Genomic DNA, 20,021 nt, shown 5'->3' with positions numbered 1-20,021 from the left:
CAATCTGTCACACCCGGCCCTGAGCGGCGGAAACAGCCGGGCGCGCGCGAGTGGGGATTGATAATTAAGCACGGGCCATTGCAAACATTCAAAGTAAGATTTTCATTGCGCATGAAATGTTTAATGCAAATACATTACATTGTTTAAAAATTACATAAAAACATCCAAGTATGAAAACTGTTGAAGATTTCCACGCCATATCCCCTTGCGCGGCGGGAACAACCGCGCGCATCGAAGGGATAGAACTAAAATCTTCCAAAAAGCTAGTTTTAGATGTTCAGCGTGAGGTGCTCTAAGTGTGACTCCATGCGCTACCTAGTTATCTCCTGAAAGACACGTAAAACATTTGAATCAGTATAAACTGAGTGAGTTCACAAGTTTTAGTAACTTGATAATTCGTATTGCATCACAGTCTTGATAAAAATCATTCTGAAACATAATTCTGATAGCATCATTAAAACACGTGCTTAGTAAAACATAGTTCTGATAACATATTCTGATAAAATCGTTCCGCGGGCTACGCGCGAACATTTCTGGGAACCGTGCTCGTCTGTGTAAGTGGCGCTGCCACTACGAGCGAAATAAGTAATACCGTCCCGCGGGTTACGCGCGGACACTTCTGAAAAACCGTGCTCGTCTGTGTAAGTGGCGCTGCCACTACGAGCGAAATAATACCGTCCCGCGGGTTACGCGCGGACGTTGTGCCGGAAAACAAGGCGCTCGTCTGCGTAAGAGGAGCGACCTCTACGAGCGGGCTCAATCCCATAGTACTGCCCCGTGACATGTTAGGCACTCGTCTGTGTAAGAGGTGCGACCCCTACGAGTGGGTGGATCAAACCAGCAGTCCCTACCCTTAGAGTTCCAATGGTAAAGTGATCACTTACTCGTATCGCACTCTCATCGAAAACCATAGATAACCGTTTGCATTGCTCGTAAATATACCATAATGAAACATTATTTAAACACATAATTGCTTGCATTGCTTGTAAGAGAATCATGATAAAACATAATTTAGGTACGTGTCCCTCGCCCCGAAAACAGTTTAAAAATAGTGAAAACAGTGAAAATAGGGGCTGTGAGACTCACCTGTGGTTCTTGTTAAGGGATTAATCGAGATTCGGGTTTTCTTGGTGTTTGCCTCGGAATTGAAGGTCTAGAATACGATTAAATAACAAGTATATATATTAAGATCAAGAAATAGGAGAATATAAGGGTTGGAAAGTAGATCTCAGGGTTATAATCTCGGCTTACCTAGTAACAGGAACGGAATTGAAAAATCAAACGGATGCTTGGACGATGATTAGTGCAATTTGCAGTTTTAAGAGAGAAGTTTGAAGTGTGTTTGGGTGATAATTTGGGTTACATATTTATAGGCAAGATTTAGGGAACACAATCCCTTGCTTTAGGGGATTGTAATATTTTCATATCTAGGTGTAATGATGATAAAGTATGGAAATTATTATTATTTATTTAAAAGTGGAGGAGTGGATAAAAGATTCTGATTTGATTTGGACAGGGCATGCAGGTCTGTGGTTGGTGGGAGTAGGGTGGCTGACAGTTGACTTTTTCATGTTACAGTGTGCTTTTTCAGGTGCTTTTGTCAGTGTACAGTTAAAAAGTAGAAATCTCTGAAACACGCAACTGTTTCCTTTTTGGGCGGGAATAATCCCTTATATCCGGAGATTAGGCTAAGTGTTCTGCGCGTATAGCTTTGTGCGCATAGCTTTCTGCGTGAAGGACATTTCTTTGCTGCGGGTAGGTACGTAACCTTCTCGCAGTCAGAGACATTGAGTTTCATTTGTAGATTCTCCAGGTGGTCTTGGTATTTCAACATAGTGATCAGTTATGTTGAAGTCAATTCCATCTTGGAGCTTCAGACAAACTAACTCTCAATGTTCCCGCCATGCGGGGAGGTTAGTTCTCCTTCCGCACGCGCATAAACGATTTAGGATGCACCCGCCTTAGCATCATGCGGGACGGTCAACCCATTAGACAACATAAAGTTAAGTTACATGAAAACATAAAGCCAAAACATTCGCGCATGGCGCATATAACATATGCCCACGCTGGTTCTTACATCGCGCGCTCGCGCAGGGCGCACATAACGTGCCCGTGCTGACTCTAACATAGCGCGCTCGCGCAGGGCGCACATAACACATGCCCGCGCTGATTCTAATATAGCGCGCATAATATTCACAATCACCTAATTATTAGGTTGATTACTTAGTTTATAGGGTTGGGAAATTACCGGGTGTCACAAATTCGTAGTGAGCAGAGTGTGTTGTTGTGTTGGGTGTGTTTTCCTACCTGATCATACCCTCTGTTTATACATAAAAGACAATAACTCAATTGAGTTATGAATAATAAAGATTATTAACTAATAATCCCTAAAAATTCGCCATTGCCTTCAATATAATCATAACTGCCACTTTGACCACGTGCTCCATCACTCAGGCTGCGAAATAAGGGGTAGACCAGGTCTTGGAGCCGTTACACTTGATAAATATCAGTCTTCATATAAGAAACAACCGTTAATAGCACCAAATACCGAGGGTCCATGATCCTGACATAGCTCTGTAACTCTTTAAAAGGATAATTGATCCAGACACGTCAATATCTTCTTGACCGCATGTTAGTGGATAAACTGAATCTTCTAACCGTTATACCTGCTAAATATAAGACTACACATGAGAACAACCGTTAATAAATAATAAGTACTGTGGATCCTTGATCCTGACGGGATCTGGAACACACGCTAAGGATTACTGATCCAAAACATATGCCAGGATAACATATCCACAGTGTCAAATTTCTGTGCACTAACAGCTATCATTTCCTTTCCTCTAATTTCCTCCAAACTCAAGAACACACTTAATTAAAAAAAATTTATTCCCTTCCCTTCCCTTTGTTATCCTTTCCTCTCCTTTTCTTATCTTTCCTTGGTTACAAAACTTAAGAACAAGGCGTAAGTTTAATGGAAGGAGAATACGGGCACCAATGGCTAGGTGGTTTCCGCTTTCCACATCACCTCCAAAACATTTGTAATATAGGCTAGAGCCCCTTTGAGTGTCACCCAAGTAGCGCTAAATGATGAAAAAAGTTACAAGCAAATCAATTGTCTATAGCCTAAAGGTATTTAATCTACTTTACATCAATAATATACTTCATCGTACATAATGAGCTTAGCTCCACATTAACCTACGGGAGTAATAACTAATATTAATAATTAATATAACTTTTAGTTCTTGGGTACAAACATGTACTTACATAATTATTATGTTGTCAGGGAATGGATCTTGCGAGAAGTGATATTACAACGAGAAGTGTGATAAGTGAATGTGTAACTCCATTAATCCCAATTTTTTCACTCACTTGCTTATGATGTTACCTACATGTATGTAGGTTGGTTGTATTTATGTCTTAATACACATTCAAACCTACCTATACACGTACAAATGTACCGAGCCATATTGAAACCTACGTACCTACACACATACAAACATACATACACATATACAAACATACGTACCTACAAACGTACATACGCACCTACACATAAGAAATTGAGTGAAATTAGGGATTAATGGAGTTACACATTCACTTCTCGCTGTAAAAAAACTTCTGAAATTATCCAATACATATATCGTTAAGCCTGAGTGTTCGATTAATAAATAAAATTATTATATTATTTACCGCTGTTAAAAAAAAAAGTGGGTTAGTACCGTACAAACATTTAAGTTGTCTTGTTTATCGAAGGAAAAACACTTTTTTACAGCAGCTTTCCCCAATCCAGTGTCCAATAAGATTCTCAACTTCTGTCTTTGTCTTGTCCATACTTCTTTTTAATTTATAAAGGATAATATTACTCTCTTTTTTCAATATTGTTCTTTCTAGGCTCCTTTCAATCTTATGCACACATTCGTCGTTAAAAAGAAAAGCTAAAATATAAAAATACAAATCTTTAAACATAAGCATACATATTTTAAATGGATGAGAATAAAGATATCAAATATATGCATAAAAGTGATGAATTAGATTACCTTAGGTTTATCGGTATCAAAATACTGAATAAAACTTTATCTTTTAAGTGATGATTCATGTCAAGTTATTGTAAAAAAAGCTTATAGTATAGTTAGGGGTGTTTGAAACTTCTTTTTAAAGCCTACTTTTACCTTTTTAACTTTTGAAAAAACTAAAAGAAGACTATAAGATGTTTGATAGTGAAAAGTTGAGTGAAAAAACCTAGATTTCTAATAATAAAAATTATAAAGTTTCAAAAGTCACACATTATGACTTTTCTAACTTTTGCCCAAAAATAAAAAATAACAAGATTTTTAGTAATGAAAATTGTAAAAGTTACAAAATTCACAATATTATGACTTTTTCCAACTTTTGCTTCAGAAGTAAAAGGAGCTTCTAATTTTAAAATAATGATGAGTTGTAGGTTATAGTATTATTTGAGATATTGAGATAAAATAAGCTAGAAAAATTAAATGTAAAAAAAAAACTATGAAATCAATTAATTGTTACAACATATAACTATAAAGATTACGGTTAAACATTTTATTATGTTATATAAAACATTTACAAAACAACAGTTAATTAAACATATTAAATTTTTTGAAATTAATAAGAATAGCTAAATATCAATTTTATTTTTTAAAATATATTTTTAACTAATGGAGTACTTATTTAACAATAAAATATTAGCTGCCATAAGTTTATAATCATGAAAGAAAGAGCATTTGGTTGTTTTGTGAAGCATGAGAACAAATGAACAATCATTAGATTGATTTATAAAGGGAAAAAGAACACGAGAAAATGTGTTGAGTAATATAACAGCTTTTTTATACAAATTTTGCTTCCAAATAATTCATTAATTCTTTCATTAAAGAGTGGTGCTTACTAGGAAATATCATCCTTTCTAATCGTTTAATAAATAAAGTTTATTAAAAGTGGTCGAAAGCCCAGCGATCTTATCATACATTCATACTATGAACCGGGTCGGTTTTATTAAAATAGAAAAATGATGAGAAATGATTTTAATTCAAAGTGGGTGGTTTAGTAAAAAACTATAAACCGGTTGGGTTTGTATTATTAAATTTTGCGTGGGAGACCACATATAATAACAATCTATCTATTCTAATAAAAGGCTATAACTTTTGTCACTTGTCAAGCTCATGGTCCTTCTTATTATTTTTCAACAAATTTTCATATATAGTCCTTATTTTTTAAATAATTTCAATATATGAAAATTTAAATAATTTTCATATGAATCCAAGTTTATGTTTATTAAATGTAAATACTAATTGAATTAGTCATTAACATTAATGGTGGAATAAGGAAATATCAAAATTGAAGTTGCAGACCTGTTCGAATAAAATTTGAAAGTCACAAGTAATTGCAAATTTAAAAAAATAAAGTTGCATTATTGTCGAAGAATTTGAATCTGTACGCTAAACTACAAATTGTTTTTAAGCAGGGATTCAAACAGCAATGCATAATTTTATATATAAGATTAGTTTCAAATTTGGATTTAAAATTTTCTCATATGCATTTGAACTCATGAAATGTGTATTTTTTTAATTTTCTACAAACATTTTGTATAAATATTACAAACATGAAGAATACATATTATACATATATATCTTGGTGTTTAGCATTAAATCATTGAAATTGAATAGTATAATTATAATATATATGTATAACGATTTACTCTATGAACTACTTGTCATCTATTTATATGACTTTTTTGTATAGTATAAAGGGTTTTAGCAATAAGAATATCAATATTTAGTTTTCAATATTTTCTTCCATAACTCAGACCAAAATTCTTCAGAAACGTATGTTTTATGACTTGATTTTATACTTTTTCTATACATTCAAGTATATTTAATTTAATATGTCTTATAAGATAAATTACTTAATTAAAAGCATTTGTTATTTTAAACCAAAAAAATTGGTTCAGTCCCATTCCATTATTTTCATTTTCCAAAAATCTTTTAGGATATTGAAACCTAAAATATCGTTTTCATCTGTTATTTACATAATTCATATATTATATTACCTTATTAATTATATTTTTATACAAATACAACGAATTGAGGTTATGTTAGTGTTACATGTTGGTTAGTACATAATTAAAGTGTTTATTATGGTTTATATTCAAAATAATAAAATATAAACAATCGATTCATTATGTAGAATGAGAACAATCGACTTGGACTAAATCCTGATAACGCCATCGACTAAGGCTTGGCCTTTAATACCTAAAAATATATATGATTTAAAAACTAAAAGTTTATTTTTGTTGACCCGAAACCTAGAATTCTGACCCAAGAACCAACCCGAATTACTTCGTTTCAGGTTTGAGTTAGTATTTTTCTTAGGCTTGAGTTTCTCGGGTTGGGTTAGTTTGGGTTGGGTTTCAGGTTACGGGTAAAAATGACAGTCCTACTTCCAACTATTATATATAACAATCACTACCTTCACTTTCTGCAACTTTAAATCTTCTAAAATTCATTTAACAAAGAATAATCAGTATTATTTGAACATGGTTATAAGGTTAGTATGTGTTTGTCATTTGCCTGGCAATTACATTCATATGAATGAAACAAATCATCTTGTTAGGGGGTGTTTGGTACAGAGAATGGAATTGTAGAGAAATGGAATAGAGAAATGGAATTGCAGAGAAAGGGAATTGGTCTGGAGAATGAGAATTGACTGTTCTGTTTGGTAGTACAGAGATTTCAGTAGAGAAATATAGCTGAGAATCATTTCTCTTGTTTGGTACATAGAAAATAAACAGAGAATTATATCAACTTTATCATTAGCACAAGTATTTTTTTCATAACAAATATTTATTAAAAAATAAAAAAACATATAAAAAGATGCATAAATTCCAACCAAAATATGCATTGATCAAACCAATTCACATACAAAACATAGTGCACAATAGTTTGTTCAGTTAAAGTTAAACGAACATACAAAAACATGCTTTGTTCGTGTTCGTTTACATGCGTAGGCACATATCAAAATTCTAAAACAGACCACCTAATTCTTTAAACTCATCACTTCCTACCTGTTCAGATTGACCGTTACGCCCTCCAATTGTTGTCCTTATTACATGTCCAGCTTCAGTACTTGCCCCATGCACAATCTCTGGTTCACTATCCTGGAACAATAAACTTGATTTTTTGAATATATTTTTAACTCGTTTAACTGTTTATTAAAACGATTATACTTACACTCACTTTGTCATCGCCACGTTCCACTTTATCCCTAAGTCTCATCTCAAGCATTCCCTTTCCCAACCGATCAATTGCAGTAGAGGATTCATTAAATCCACCAACAGTTCTTGATGTACCGACTCCACCATGTCCTAGGCTGGAAGAGGCCATTTTAAGCCTGATGAGAACCAAATATTCTAATGAATGTCACCCTCCACAAACACTTTTGGGACCCTCAAAGTTATTTCACCAACAAACATGTGTTCCTGAAAAAATAATAATCAATGAGGTTTCACATAACACCTGCATAGGTATGCACTACAATAACAAAAATTAAAGAAGATGCACTACAAATACATTAACTTTTATCTTCATCCTTTTTGCACACAAGGTTGGGTAAAATTACCATGGTCACAAACAAGACACATCTAATTACTTTTCCTCTTTAGGCAAGAGTTAAGCATTAAAAAAGCAGTAATCAAGTCCCTAGATAGAGCACAATTCCCATGAACAAACATATTAACCACTGAAGAAAATATGCTTCTATCACATAACTATTCCCAAAACCTCATTCAGTGTTAAACTAACTCGAACTTATATGCTAAAACAAGATGACGATGCACATAAATTACTAAATCAGTAAGATATATTCCTTCTAAGAACTGTAAATAGTAATAACAAAACCATACACTCCTTATTCCACCTTTGACTAATTATCTCCAACAAATAATTCACTAGTTTCAGTATGCAGTATGCTACAAGAGGCATTATTACATTATATGATGTACAATTTCAAAGTAAGCTACATCTAAAAACCAGAATATAACATTCAGCTGCCATTGAAGTTGCAATAATTACATTAATGTCACACATCCTTTAACAAACTCTTACTATAAAGCAACCTACATCATAAATAATTTAACAATCCACAATCAATTACGTTATCACACTCTAGATTTCACAAAACCACATCAAAATCCCCATAAGATCACTCATCGCACATCAATTAATCATCTAAACAACAATAAACCAGCACAACTAACAATTCACCATAACTCAGATCCACATCTACACAATCAATCACAACAACTAACAATCAATCACCAATCGAGACGGATCAAAGCGGAATTAGGTAATCGGAACAATAATCAGTTACAGAATCACTCACCGGAACGAGAATCGGTGTGAATTGGGAGCAAATTGTGAGCATTTGACAGTTGGTGAGAACTGGATGATCCGATTCGATTGGATTTAGGGCTTGGGGTTTGTTGTTTCTCTCTCCACCAGTTTCATGGAGATAGCGATGAAAGGGGATCTGTTAATCGGAAGAGAATGGAAGTGAGAAATGAAACCCTGGAGAAATGATTTCTCCGCTTTTTTTAGAGAAAAGAAATCAGGGAAATGGAAATGGTTTATTTCCATTTCTCACCTCTTTCTTTCGTAAACAAACAAGAGAATTGTTTCCATTTCCATTTCTCACCCCCCAATTCTCTGTACCAATTTTCGGTTCTTATGTTGCTTGATTATACAATTTTTAGTTATAAAATATAAAATCCATTAAAGTTTTGTCATGCACGGAATATTAATGACAACAAATTTATCATGATCAATCAGTTTCAAATTCTAAAGATTTAAGGATGATTATAACATCAAAGTGTATGTAATATGATTTTTGGGATAATCGTGTTTTTTTAACGATAAACATGAGCAAATGTTCTCAAATGATATCATATTAATTGATTAAAAACCATGATATTTTATGTGTATGAATAGTTTTTTTAATAGTTTCATGGATATATTTTCATTTATCTAGAGTTGGTATGTATTTGGAGAACTTTTTTTTGTCACACGGACAACTATACGTGGCTATATCAAGAGTTATAAACATACCTATATGTTACCTTATTAAGAGTTATAAGCTGACATGGATTAAAGATTTTGATTTTTGATAAACAATGTATACCTACTAATACAATCACGAATGTCGTGTAAAATGAAGTTTTTACTTATTTGTAACATATTTGTGTAATCTTAGTTATCTAATTTCTTTAATTTTAATGTTAATTGTAATTGTATTTACAATATATGATCAATTTGTTGAATGTATTTCACTTAATGATTAAAGTTCAAAATTTTCATCAATTACCCGTGTAATACACGGGCCTCAAACCAGTAATAATAATATTATGATGTGATTTTGTTTTGGACATTGCCAATTATCCTCCTCGTGTCACGGCTTATGTTCGTGTCTTACAAAAAGATTGTTAGAAAAAGCTATCCACTTGAATATTTTATTGCATGTTCACTTTCTAATTTCTATGTAATACGTTAAATAAGATCGCATACAATCTAACCATTTATAAATGGTAGTAATTAAGTAAAACTTTGAATTCAAATTGAATTGTGTCACAAGTTTTAAGGAACATATTTTTTTTTCAAAAGGAAATGTCAAAAATTTTGTAGAAGACTTGTTAATTAATGGGGTGTTTGGAATACCTTATTTTATCTCCTTGTACCTTATTTAAGATATAAAGTTATGCCTTACACACTCATAAAACCCAACTTTCTAAGATAAAAAATCCCAAACACCCCCTAAACACTACATCCACACATATGGAAGCATAATAAATTTGTGACATTGATAACTTACATCGCTATCAAGTTTTAAAAAGAGTAAAGTGTCACGTCTTTGTGGTTTGTCAAATAATGCAAATTTAGTCCAAATTTTATTTTTTTGCATGTAGACCCTTCGCGTTTCCTAGTTATTGCCAATTGCATCCAAATTATTAACACCGTTAAATTTAATCGTTAAGTCATGGATAGACATGTCTTTTCACTATTTCTTTATTATAATACTTATTTTAGTGAACTGCGGTTTTCGTCCTCTAGTTTGCCAAAATCTGTAGTTTTAGTCCAAACTACAAGTACGAAAAATAGAAATTTTGAAATTATTTGACTAAAACCGCATATTTGGACAAACCACAAGGTCCACAAGCACGAAAACCGCAGTTCACTAAAATAATTATTATAACAAAGAAATAGTGAAAAGACATGTCTACCCCTGACTTAACGATTAAATTTAACGGAGTTAGTGATTTTGATGTAATTGGCAAGAGCTGAGAAACGTGAAGGATTCATATGCAAAAAAAAAAAATTTTTGAACTAAATTCGTATTATTTGCCAAACCATAAAAATGAAAATGACATTTTACTCTTTTAAAAATTTGGGTTCATAGGTTGCGTTAGAAACTTGGAATACCTATTTTGACAAATAGTTTAATTTTAAGTTTTAAAATGTTTAATATGTATTCATTCAAACAATCTTTTTTAAAATGCTCTCACGTTCCTGGTTATGAATTTGGAGTATTTCTTATCTTTTCTCATTTGGCAAGAATAATCTATTTTGAATTTGTCCCTTAAAGTAATCATCATTTTATTTTAGACTTAAAAATCAACTTTGTGAGGAAATAAATAAGTACAATAATAGTTTGAATTTGGTCGTGTTGATTGATGAGTCTCACCGAATTTGAAAAATACAATCATTAAACAAATGAAATGATTCTGTTCACAATATAACCTTCTTTTTAATATAGGATTTACTTCTTATATCCACTAACAAATACACTTTAATTGACTGTATATTTTGTGGAGCTATTTTTTTTTCTGAAGTATTAAAATTAAAGTTAATTACGCAATTAATCCTTGTTGTTTTTAAAAAATAACGGGTTTCGATATTAATGTTTTCATGTAAGAGGTTTGAGTACTAAACTTTACCTTTTGTAGCATATGTGGGTATCAGCTACTAATACTAACGGAACTTAAAATTTAACTGAGAAACCCCTCTCATGCATATACCGTGTTACATGTGAGCAGGGCTGTCTCTGAGAACTTAAATCCCTCGGCCGAGCCAAAATAAAAAGCCTGTAGACCTTAATGAAATTTTTTATTCACTAGCGTTTTATCGACCGATTTATTATAACCAACAATCATTCTGAGCATGTAATTATCTCATAAACCATTGCAAATAGCCTTATTTTTAACACCAAAAAACATATACGTGTAACATGTATAAAAAAACGTTTGTGCCCCCAAAACTTATGTGCCCGGGCAATGGTGCGGCTCGCACACCCTAGACCCTCTAAAACTCCCTTGCATGTGAGGGTATATCTATCATTTTTAATTAAAAAAATCATTTTAATTAATCACACATTTTATTTTGGTAATCAAACTTAAATTTGAAACAACACACGTAAAGTAAGGTTGTGTCTGAAAACTGGAATCAATTTCAAAACTCATCCCCTTTTATAATTATAGTCAATGCCTAATTATAAACATATTATTTCTTTTTTTTCGAGCAAATTAACACACTAATATTTAATAATTAAAAGTTTGATCGTCTTAAATTCACACCTTATTGAAAATGATCCCCATACTTTCAATCAATCCTTTCTAAATTACAGGATAAACATAAAAATTAGGTCCAGACTATTTAATATTTTTAATATTCTTTTTAGCAATAAATTAATTTTTTCACTTTAAAACTTTATATTCTTGTACTTGTAAGAATTTAAACCATCAGCAAACACAATACTAATAGATCATGGTTATTATTTATTGAAATAATACTTACAATTACATTTTTAAATATTCACTGCGATCTCAAGAATATTCTAAAGGGTGGTTATTTGTTATTGTTTTTGCGTTTACTTGGGTATAAGATAATACTATTATTTGTCTACATTTTGTTAGCATTGGGTTTCTATTGCATTATTACTTGATATTATGACTTTTAAAGAAATAATAATAAAATTAACATACTTATTGTACTAGGCTGAGAAAGTAAAATTTAATTCGATACCTCAAAGTGCTTGAACACTTTCATGAGGTATAGCTTGATCTCCAATAGCTACGGTAGATATGATAAATAGGTAATGCGCATTAAAATTTGACGGAAAATAGTTACATAATTAACAACATATTCATAAAACCCGAAACTTTAAATAAAGTTGAATATACTTCTTTTCCACTACAGTTCAAAACTCTTATGTTTAAACTGAAACTTGGGGTTGCTTGGTTGTCTCTTAATGACCATTAAGATCATACATTCTAATGGTTTATGACCTCTTAATGGTTAAGATGTACATCTTAATGTTTAAGAGATAGTCTTAACTACCTCTTAACCATTAAAAAGTTATAAACATTAAGAGGCTACCAAACATGCCCTTACGCATGTTATTTCGTAAAAACACCACCTAAGTAATTAATATAAACATAAGAAATTCAATTGATGTTTATTGTTGCTATGATAAACAATGTTTCCATGACCTACTCGTGTGACTGGAATATACCCTTTTTAACCCATTCATCCAAACGCTGTTGACGGGTGATATTTATGTTATTAACATGTTAATTGAAAGTTGATGGGTTGTAAAAATGGGTTAATACGCCATAAACATGTTAGTGGGTCGGCATGTTTAATAAACATGTTAAAACATACTAACCTTAATATAACTTGTTTAATTAAACAAGTCAACCGGACACATCTATATTTATATCAATCAAACCTTATTATTTACAAGTCATGTTAGGTCATGCCGAAAATTCCACTAGTATGTGTATTAGTATATAAGAATCCTTATACTTGATATGTTTTTATGTTCTGTGGGAAAACGTGAGATTTTTACCTTTTAACTGACGACAAATTTATTCTTTTTAATTCCTCTAAATATTGTATAGGTCCTTGTACACCAACTCACCTTTAAAAATTTTGTAAGTATTAACTAAGATACACCTAATACTTTATTAAATGGTATACTCTTTTCGTATTTTATCATTGTATGTGGTGGAACCATACGATATAGTAAACTTATAGTTCATTGGGATTATTACACATCTAATTTACCAGTATGATGTAAACTTTTGAGTTCATTAAGATTATTGTGCATCTAATTGATCATATCAATGTAAAATCAAAGCATTGTTTCCTTTTTTATATTGACTCGGTGTTTGTTTGAAATGGTGATTTTGTGTTTATGTAATTTTGCATCGGCTCCTTACTAGGATCTGTTACATAATATAACTTGTCGTTAAAAAAATGAAAAGAAAATCGTCACCGCAAGTAAATAAATGTTTAGACTATATTGATAGTCCTATCAAGTCAATTGATTAATACTTAAGCATGATGTAAAATATTGCACATTTCTATGATTTCCTAAAGGGAGAAATCATCACAAAGACATGTTAGAGTGTTAGACCATCGTTTGACTACAATTAACAAGCTTCAAAAAAATTTAATCATACACATTATAAGTGTGATGGTGGAAATAAATTAAGATCGGATGTTGACCAAAGCAACCGCGACACTTAATATGATGATTAAGCTTAAATTTTGCCAGACATGGCTTGATTGGGCAAAAAAAAACACCTATTAAGCGTAGGAAGTCACTCTAAACATAAATGTACACCTTGGGTACAAAATATCCACTCTATATGTAAATCGCTCTCAATTATCCGATCAAGGCATAAATTAATCTCGCTATCATATTCTCTTTTTTTTCTTTATAAAAGTTCAAAATGTGGACTATAAAAACGTTTGATCAAATTTCATTGTGGTAAACCAATTAGTAATCAGTCTATGCGTATTTAATAATTTTTCGTTTTGTAAATATATCCCTTTTAAGTTAGGTATTGTGCAATTATTGAATCTGCTTTATTCGAAGACTTTTGTGCCTGTGTGGTCGTGAAAAGAGAAGAGTGCATGCAACCTATAAATTAACTTTGAAACATATATCGGCCCTTTATTTCTATTTATTTCTTTAATCTTTTGTTCACACTATTTCTAATTAAATCTTGCTTCGTAAATTAAATATATTGCATTATGTTCATGGTGTGGTGTTTTGATTTCTTTGTCCAGCCGGCAAGCGACCCCTTACAACAACTATTCCTTTTTATATGTATATTTAAATGTAAATATCAATGTCAAATAATATTAATAGTCATTAGTTAATGATAAAATACTATATTTGTAAAAAAAAAATTCATGAGAAATTATGCATTAGCGGCGCTAAACTACGAGGCGTGTTTTGACAACTAACATGTATTTATACATACTGCGTTTGACATTTTTTGTTTCCTTGTCCTTGAAGTTGTAGAACTACTTAGCTAAGTCCAACTGGTCATGCATAGTAATGTTATGACTTTAAAACTATCAATTTAGTTTTTAAAAAGAGTTGGTTTTGCAATTTAGAAAATGATAACGGCACAACGTATTGCCCGTTTGCTTATGTTTTGATGTAAATACTACCTTTTCATTTATTAAATTATGAAAATTATATATTGATATACTTGTGTATCAGCTGTGTATAACTTTTTGTGTTTCATACGCATATTTTTCTTATGAGCTGAGTAAGCAATCAACATCGACTATAGATTTGATATCGACCTTGATTATGAATTGAGGTTTGTAACCATTTACATGCATCAATATCAATAGAACAAATAAATAATGGTTTTAAAATTCCAAACTACATAAGTTAATAAAAATATAACTTATATAACCAAAGTAACAAGAATATACAACGCAATAGTTACAATGTCTTGCACATAAGATTATACGTAATGGTTACCAAGAGCATCTTATCACACTGAAACAACTAGGATGTTTCGATGTTTTTTTGGGCCAAAGTGTTAAGCGAGAAAACAACATGGGACAAAGGGAAGCGGCATATTAAATTTTTCTTATTATTTTAAATCCTCTAAATAATAAAATTTCAATATCTAACTATCTTTGTCACCCATTTCATGTTTTCTCCATCTATAAATTCTTACCATTCTTCATCATGAATCCTAGTTCCTAACAACCCGTTCTTTAACCCACAAAATAACCAACTTATCTGGTCCAAATATTTTCAACCCGAACTTAGTTTTTTATTTACCTCATCGCAATATATAAAACTTACATAATATATTATTAAATGACAACCTTCCATTGTTTTTAAACCTAATAAAAATTGATACTTTTTTATTGCACTTGAAATGGCAAAGTTGCTTGTAAATTGGATTATATTATCGTTAACTAACGAAATTATTGGTTTTAGTAAGATCCCAACCCACAACAAATTCAAAGGGTAGTGTAGGGTATGGTACTAAACCCGGCTTACGACCTTATTTTATTATATCGGCTAATACAATATTATTGGGCTGAGGGGGTTTTGTGGAGGTAACCCTAACTGGGCTAGGCCCATTAGGGTACCATGATGGTGGCCATAAGGCTCCCTATATAAGGAGGTTTCCACCTCCTTATTAAGGGTTGTTGTTGTTTCTCAATAAGAGCCACCACCATAACCATTTTTGTGTCTGTAAACAAGAGAACCTCGAGATTTCTTAGCAGTCACCTCCACACCCCCAAAAGCCATTGCAGATCTCAAGCTGACCGGAGAAGAAGATCGAGACGTGGTTCGTTCATCTCGAAGACCGGGGAACATCGTCATGGATCAGGTCAGATTCATTTCATGTTTCTACATTGGCGCCATCCGTGGGACGACAACGAGCTACTCTTCGATTTTCGTCTCGGTTCTCAGATCTGTTCATCCATTATTCCAAATCTGTGATTTTCTTTCTCCCAAGAAAAATCCAGATCTGGAAGTTTACAAAAAGATGCTTCAAGATTTGTTCTATTAAAGCTCAAAAAGATCCATAGATCTAAAAGATGCTTCCAGCTCTGTGCAAAAATGAAGCTGAAAAAGATCTAGATCTAGGTTATAGATCTGGATTTTAGGTTTAAAATCACAGATCTAACTCTCTCATCCTCAAAATGGAAGAGACATCAAGTACTGCGCCATCGCCATCACGGAAAAATGTGATGGCCGCACGTGCGCCATCGCAGATCAGTACTCCGTCATCACGTGCGCTCCAGCGAACAACACTCCCGACGCCGTGCATGCGCGCCCACGAATCACCGCTCCGCCGCCATGCAAGGGCGCTGCGGAGGATCAAGATTCTGCTATCACGCATGCGCGCCACCGGAGGTCAAGTTTCCGCTTCCATGCATGCGTCCCCGCAGATGAAGACTCTCCGCCATGCATGCGCGCTCAACTCTTCGCCATGCATGCGTACTCAACTCTCCGCCACAGCGGGTTGCATGCGCGCTCCCGGCGATTACTCTCTGCCACAGCGGGTTGCATGCGCGCTAAACCCTTCGCCGCATGCGCGCTAAACCCTTCGCCACAGCGGGTTGCATGCGCGCTCCCGGCGACTACTCTCCGCCACAGCGAGCCGCATGCGCGTTCCGGCGATTCACGCCATAGCGGGACGCTGCGCGCTAAGCGATAAATGGCGGATCACTTGAGTTCCGCAAATCCGTGACTAGTCGCATGCGCGTTCCGGCGATTCACGCCATAGCGGGCCGCTGCGCGCTAAGCGATAAATGGCGGATCACTTGAGTTCTCCCGCAAATCCGTGACTAGCCGCATGCGCGTTCCGGTGATTCACGCCATAGCGGGCCGCATGCGCGCTAAGTGATAAATGGCAGATCACTTGAGTTCTCCCGCAAATCCATGACTAGCCGCACCAAACTAATATGCGTTTCTATTACCTTTTGCATACATGTTTCACACTTCCCTTTATTAATTTTGAGCAATATGACAACATTGTATTGACATCAAACTAAAAATAAAACGAAGTAAAACATACATGCGCGAGCTTCAAGCTCAGACGCGTTGACGAGTTTTAACTCTAAAACGTCAGGGCCTTAGCCCAATAATATGAGCCTTAGCTCAAATTACTCAGCATCCATCCTACGTATTGCGCAGCTGGACCATAAAAATACCTAAGCACAACTAAGGCAAAGCACATGCCAAAGCATAGTTGTTAAGGTCTCAGGTCGGGGCCGCGCATGGGATTATAATGGATATAGGCAGAGTAACACACTGACACGTAAAGGCTAAAAAACTCATTCATAATTCCCTATAATAAATGCACGATAACGTCGCGCAAAAGAGGAATAATGAAATGCCAAGGCACGTGTCGGCATATTCAGAATATCGCAAAATAACTTGAAATATGACAACTGTTAAGGATCAAGTAAAAATAATTTCCTTACAACCTTGTTCAAGTTTCAATGGCGTCAGGAGTAGGTCCTTTGGCTACGCCAGATCCGCTGGCAGAGGTAGCGTTGCCCGCGCCATCATCATTGCAACCAGTTCCTTCACATTCATCAAGTAATTTCTTTAAAGCGCCAAGATCGGGCTGGTCAGCAAGCGCGGCTATCTGCGCGCTCAACTCTTCGCCATGCATGCGCACTCAACTCTCCGCCATGCATGCGCGCTCAACTTTCAGCCGCCATGCATACGCGACCGCGGATCAAGATCCCGCCGTCATGCAGGCGCACTCGCGGATCACGATTCCGCCACCACGCATGCGCCCGCGGATCAACTGCCATGCATCCGCACTGCTGAGGATCAAGACTTTGCAGTCATGCATGTGCACCGCCGAGGATCAAGATTCCCCTGCCATGCGGCGCACTGCCGAGGATCAAGCTTGTAGCACCTCGAGCACACGAAAGGTCTGACACATAACGTCTCCATCTCTGATGCATGTCAACGCCAACCAACCACGTGCATTGACGATTCGTTTTAACCAAAGGGATGGGATTTCGCGCAACGCGCGTACAAGAAAAGAAAAAGAAAAAACAAGCCCTATTGAAAAAGCAAACTATTAAGTCTAATATCTATCTTACCTCGCCCGCGCGAGATAAGACACACATTAGACTGGGGGGGCTTGAAGGGGTATGCACCCGCCTTAACATCGAGCGGGGCGGGTCAACCCACAAGATATAGACAAGAGGCTTGAAATTAAGATGTCATGAGCATCACATATGCTCACGCATATCACATATGCTCACGCATATCACCACATCTGCGCGTGGCGCATATCACATATGCTCACGCATATCACATATGCGCACGTCACATATGCTCACGCATATCACCACATCTGCGCGTGGCGCATATCACATATGCTCACGCATATCACATCGGCGCATGAAACATCTGCGCGTGGCGCATATCACATACACACACAACCAACCCCGTCCTTATCCAAATCAGGATAAGGACAACCATGATTGTACTCATCTGACAACCTTCCAGAAGGTATCTTTTAAGGAATAAAGAATGTGCTGATGTTGACAATGAAGGGTGAACAACTCAGCAAAGCCCATGTGCCACCACGTGATGGCACATGGGTCAGGTGAAATACCTTGGCCAGAGAGTAATCAATGAAAAAGCACCAGGTGTCCTAAGTACACGTGGCGCGAAGCAGTAGGAGGAGGCCAAAAAGGCCCTAATTGGGTCTGAGCCCAATCATTGGAAACCCTAATACTATAAATACTAGGCCGCCTCCACAGTCGAAGGCAAGCAAGAAAATACAAATCTCCGCCATGCATGCGCGCTCAACTCCCCGCCATGCATGCGCGCTCAACTCCCGACATGCATGCGCGCCCAACTTTCTTCCGCTGTGCATGCGCACCCACGGATCACCACTCCGCCGCCATGCATATGCGACCTCGGATCATCTTTCCGCTGCCATGCACGCGCGCCCGCGGATCCTCACTCTGCAGCCTCACTCCGCCGCCATGCATGAGCGCCCGCGGAAACCACCATGTGGGTCGTGCCTTTGGTTTTGTGTAGAAGACTTCGCCGCCGTGCATGCGCGCCCGCGAGTCACCACTCCGCCGCTATGGAAGGGCGTTGCTGAGGATCAAGATTCTGCTACCATGCATGCGCGCCACCGGAGATCAAGTCTCCGCTTCCATGCATGCGCAGTGCCGAAGATCAAGACTTCGCCACCATGCATGTGCGCCCACGAGTCACCACTCCGCCGCCATGCATGCGCATTACCAAGGATCAAGATTCCGCTACCATGCATGCGCGCCATCGGAGATCAAGTCTCCGCTTCCATGCATGCACACCGTTAAGGATCACCCACCACCTCCCCCGAGGAGCCGCGCCTCTAACTTGTTAGATCCACGGAGTCCGCTTGTCTGCACCGCGCTTGATAAAAAGCAAATTTTTCAAAGTATAAAATGTCCGAGTTTATACACGTGCGAAGGAAAAACCCGCTTATAACCGCGATCCGCGTATCAACACCTGCGGGTTGGCAACGCCACCCACGGATCATAGCCGCGATCCGCGTATCAACACCTGCGGGTTGGCAATGCCATCAACACCTGCGGGAAGAGAAGTTAACCTCGGACTCCAGCAGGTTAAGTTATTGATGGCGTGTTACTCATGGCGGGACCCTCTCGTTTCGCATGCAAGCTCTGATAGATCAACACAATATTCACCAACAATCACGGTAATCCAAAGCATCTGGTGGACCGCCTCGGGCTCCCGCGAGCTACGTGCAAAACTTCCGGCGAATGAATTCCACCACTATGGCTTCCGCAGACCACATGAAAGCTCCGAGTAAAACTAGGGCGGGTCGATTCCGCCTTCCGCAGGCATTATGCGTGCTCCATACTCCCTCTAGTAGACCAACTCCACCAGTCACATGTGAGTAGACGTGCTAAAAGCCGTCCGTGGCAGGTCATATACGCGGACTGCAAGACGTGACAGCCGCTCCCGCAGGTGACATAAGCGCTCAGATATTCCAGCCCCGACACTGCCACCATGAAACACTAACGGCGTGTCATCTGGGCACTCAAGAGGATCAACTAGCAACCATAAAGAGCCGCATGCGCACTACCACAAGTTAACTTCAGCCATCATGGATGTATCGCGGGTCATTTCTGGCT

At 36.2% G+C, this 20,021-nt stretch overlaps 1 long non-coding RNA gene across 1 annotated transcript; it reads right to left on the bottom strand.

The window, feature by feature from the left end:
• Positions 1–7,081: 7,081 nt before the first annotated feature.
• LOC143586267 (uncharacterized) lies at positions 7,082–8,527 on the bottom strand. The gene is made up of 3 exons (XR_013144681.1): positions 8,398–8,527; positions 7,248–7,495; positions 7,082–7,174 (listed from the first exon to the last, which is right to left on the bottom strand). It is a non-coding gene; the product is annotated as an uncharacterized LOC143586267 (long non-coding RNA).
• Positions 8,528–20,021: the final 11,494 nt, after the last annotated feature.

The sequence above is a fragment of the Bidens hawaiensis genome, unplaced genomic scaffold (genome assembly GCF_021521415.1).
Source record: "Bidens hawaiensis isolate Kalapana, Puna unplaced genomic scaffold, B.hawaiensis_p1.1 tig00001575_1, whole genome shotgun sequence".
In the NCBI taxonomy this organism is placed as follows: Eukaryota; Viridiplantae; Streptophyta; class Magnoliopsida; order Asterales; family Asteraceae; genus Bidens; species Bidens hawaiensis.
The sequence above is the reverse complement of the archived record's forward strand: the minus strand, read 5'-3'. Positions and strand labels throughout refer to the sequence as shown.